Source organism: Schistocerca serialis, chromosome 1 (assembly GCF_023864345.2).
Source record: "Schistocerca serialis cubense isolate TAMUIC-IGC-003099 chromosome 1, iqSchSeri2.2, whole genome shotgun sequence".
NCBI classification, from domain to species: domain Eukaryota; kingdom Metazoa; phylum Arthropoda; class Insecta; order Orthoptera; family Acrididae; genus Schistocerca; species Schistocerca serialis.
The window spans coordinates 576,928,863-576,932,985 of NC_064638.1; positions in this window are offsets into that span (position 1 = coordinate 576,928,863).

Here is a 4,123-nt window from a genome sequence, read left to right on the forward strand (position 1 = left end):
CCCGACCCGATGGAGGTCGACCCTTCGGCCCCTCCTGTCTCTCTATGGGCTCATACACCGCATGTTGGCGTGCACCCTGGACTAGGTTTTCAGGCGTTTCCAAGCTCCCCTCGGGCCGAATGGCAGGGTGCGGGTGGCACAGCCTCGCCTGTTGTTAGGCTCCCCACCTCGTCTCATACGTCAACATGGGGTCCTCCCCACAGCGGGCAGAAGCCTTATAACACAACCGTACGCTGATTTGCGGGGAAGGAATGTGGTGTCACCACCAGACACCACACTTGCTAGGTGGTAGCCTTTAAATTGGCCGCGGCCCGGTAGTATATGTCGGACCCGCGTGTCGCCACTGTCAGTGATTGCAGACCGAGCGCCGCCACACAGCAGGTCTAGAGAGACGTCCTAGCACTCGCCCCAGTTGTACAGCCGACTTTGCTAGCGATGGTTCACTGACAAATTACGCTCTCATTTGCCTAGACGATAGTTAGCATAGCCTTCAGCTATGTCATTTGCTACGAACTAGCAAGGCGCCATTATCAACTGCTTGTGATGCATGTACCGTCAGACCGATGTTCACCAATTATGGATTAAAGTTAAGTATTCCAGAAGCTACGTACTATTTTTGCTACCATAAAGACCTTGTCATTTTCCAGATCTCACGCCATCCTGCGTGAGCTTAAACGCGTGCCCTTCGGCCTCCCGTCCTCGTGGATTGGCTGTCTTGCCAGTCCACAAAAGAACCCTATATAGGTGTGTGATAGGATGAAATAACAGGGTGAACCAGTTTCTTTAAAATTCAGGAATGATTATTCATTAATAAAATACAGTTGAAATTAATGGCTCACACTGTAAAAAAGTAAAATACAAAAAGAATCTTATCTGGTGGCTGTAGCCTAGGATGTGGTGAACAATTATGACAGCTACACAGTACGGCCGGCAAGTATCTTGCTGTATGGGCTCGATTTATCTTCTTGGCGTCGTTCAATTTTACGTACAATAGCCCAACAACTCGCAGCTATGTCGTAAGCCGTTTGCAGTCTTCATCCGAGGCATTTTGTGCAAATCTGCAGGTAAACCTACTCCTGCTGCACAAGGGTGCTGCCTCAATCACTGCTGCCTACAATTTGTGTGACTTACTTCCCGCGCTTGCTATAGGTAGCGCGCCATTTCGCCCTTGGCACCTTTTCCACTCCCCAGAGCCACGTTCGTTTCAAACGAAATAACACTGGCTTTAACATAACACCTATTTCTTACATTGTTTCTAAGAGTGACCATTTCTTACAATTGTCAAATTTAAATCAACATGAAAAGTTTATGCACACAAATATTTTCAAATACAAAATATCGTTAGAAAATTATTTAACGTAATAAACAATTTGCATAGTGTGTTACATACATCAGAAACATACAATGCAAAGAACTTCAACCTCCAGTATAGCACACTTTACTTTGCACGTACAGAAAATATAGTACCAATATGTGAAAATTTTAAAGCAAAAAATTATAAAAAATTTAGATGAACCATAAACAAGAAGTGTTACAGGCCCTCAACAAGTGTCAGCGTGCGAACGATTCAGTGAAACATCATCGACATGGGCTTTCGGAGCCGAGGGCCCACTCCTGTACCCTTGATGATTGCACGACAGAAAGCTTAACGCCTCGCCTGGACCCGTCAACACCGGCATTGGCCTCTTGATGACTGTACACATTTTGCCTGGTCGGACGAGTCTCGATTCAAAATTATTGTATCGAGCTGATGGACGTGTACGGGTATGGAGACAATTTCATGAATCCATGGACCCTGTATGCCAGCAGTGGACTGTTGAAGCTGATGGAGGCTCTGTAATGGTGTGGGGCGTATGCAGTTGGAGTGATACGGGATCCCTGATACATCTAGATACGACTCTGACAGGCGACACGTACGTAAGCATCCTGTCTGATCACCTGCATCCATTTACGTCCATTGTGCATTCCGAGGGACTTGGGAAATTCCAGCAGGACAATGCGACACCCCACACGTCCAGAATTGCTGCACAGTGGCTCCAGGAACGCTCTTCTGAGTTTAAACACTTCCAATGGCCTCCAAACGCCCCAGACATATGAACATTATTGAATATTTGGGATGTCTTGCAACGTGCTGTTCAGAACAGATCCCCCCCCCCCCCCTCGTACTCTTACGGATTTATGGACAGCCGTGCAGGATTCATGGTGTCAGTTCCCTCCAGCACTACTTCAGACATTAGTCGAGGCCATGCCACGTCGTGTTGTGGCACTTGTTCGTGCTCGCGAGGGCCATGCACGATATTAGACAGGTGTACCAGTTTCTTTGACTCTTCAGTGTACTTTTTAAAGAGGTACTGAGATGTCGGCAGAGTCTAGGATATGAAAATATGTTTTACTACACACTTAGCAACGTCAACACATTTTCAGCAACATTTACTACAAAGAGGGCAGGATGAGTGGCCGTACTTTATAGCCGCCCTAAAGAAATTTAAAAAATGCAGATTTCTTCAGTTTTGTTAACTTTTACTCACAACATGCTTTTTACAGAGATATGGATGTGTCAGTAAGGGTTTGAACCTGAAAACATTGAATATTACTTTCACAGGGGAAAGTGACATATACTGCTAACACTTAGATTTTTGGGATAAATTAAACTGAAAAATTTAATAAGTTTTTGGAATCAGATAGAATAATTCATCAGAAACAATAATTTTTTTCAAAATTTTAAAATACAAAGTAATTGATTACATTACAATATTTTCAGAAGGTGGGCACACAAATTACCCCCCCCCCCCCCCCCCCCCCCCGATTTTACGAAGGTCCATGAACAAGTTTTTGGTTTTAATTAATTAATTAATTAGTTAGTTTCGTTCTTATAAGCAACAATAATCTGGATTGTAGTCAAACTAAAAGCTCTGTATGAATGTATTATATCTCTAAACGAGGGAAAATATTGTCGGTTTGAAATAGGCATTGTTAATCCGCTGCGCGCGAGCAAGCGAGTCCGTTTTCGAGACACTGGATTGCGCAGAAGGTTCGTGATGTAAGGGGCGTCGAGGTCGCGCTTGCCGGTAGCCGTCCTGTGACTTGGTGTGGGCAGGACACGTGTGGACAGACTCATTAGTCTGAGGAGAGCGTCCAGCCAGACGGAGACGGAGATGCAAATGAATGAGACGACGCACACTGTCGAACAGCTTGGTGTCTGGACTACAACGGCATCACAGGCAGCTGCGTTTCCAGTGACGCGCCGCCCCCGAACCGCTAGGGCGGTGAGTAGATAAACACTGTTAACTTGGCCACTAATTTCATTTTCTAAACACTTGTAATAATATATCGAGTCAGTCATAAAACCAAAATTTGTGTTCCAGTACACTGAATTTCCTGTTGTAACTACTGGCCCCTCTCTCCTGATGAATCATTTTAAAATTACGAATTGCTAGAAAAAATCGTGCTTGATTGTTAAATCCATTACTGGAACTCATACAGCTGTTGTAGACATTTTGTGCTGCATTGCACTGAGCAACCATTTAGGTAGAAAAATCAGCTGGAGTACGGCAGAACCTCGCATAGCGTCGACCATGATTCGTTCCAGAATCTTAGTCCTAGTGGGAAACACTCTTTAAGCGAATCAATTAATTCCATATAAGTTAATTAAAAATATAATAAAGCATTTCGTGCAGAAAAGTACTGAAAGTTTTATTTTATTCATGCCATTTATCGAAAGAAAATTATACATAAAATATTATGTACTTTATTATTCATGATACGTAACGAATTCTTTTTCTACTAGGAATTTGTTCCTGCCGACGCTTCAACACTTAAAGGCGAAAATGCGACACAGCATTATTGTCAAATAAATTTTAGCGCGCATAGCCAGTGCTTCATTGGGTTGGTGATTTTCAGTGTACAATGCAACCGATTCCCGTGTTTTCAGCATTTCTCGAATTACGCCAGAACAATGCTGCCTTGCTGTTACCGCCGCCTCGTACTCCCCTGAAGAACTCTCTTCTGACACAATCCCGTTGACTACAGGCTCAACAGGTACTGACTCAAATGCCTCAAAGTCACATTCGCCAACGCATTCTGGCCAAAGTTTCTTTCAAGCAGAAGAGAGAGTTCTCGTAGT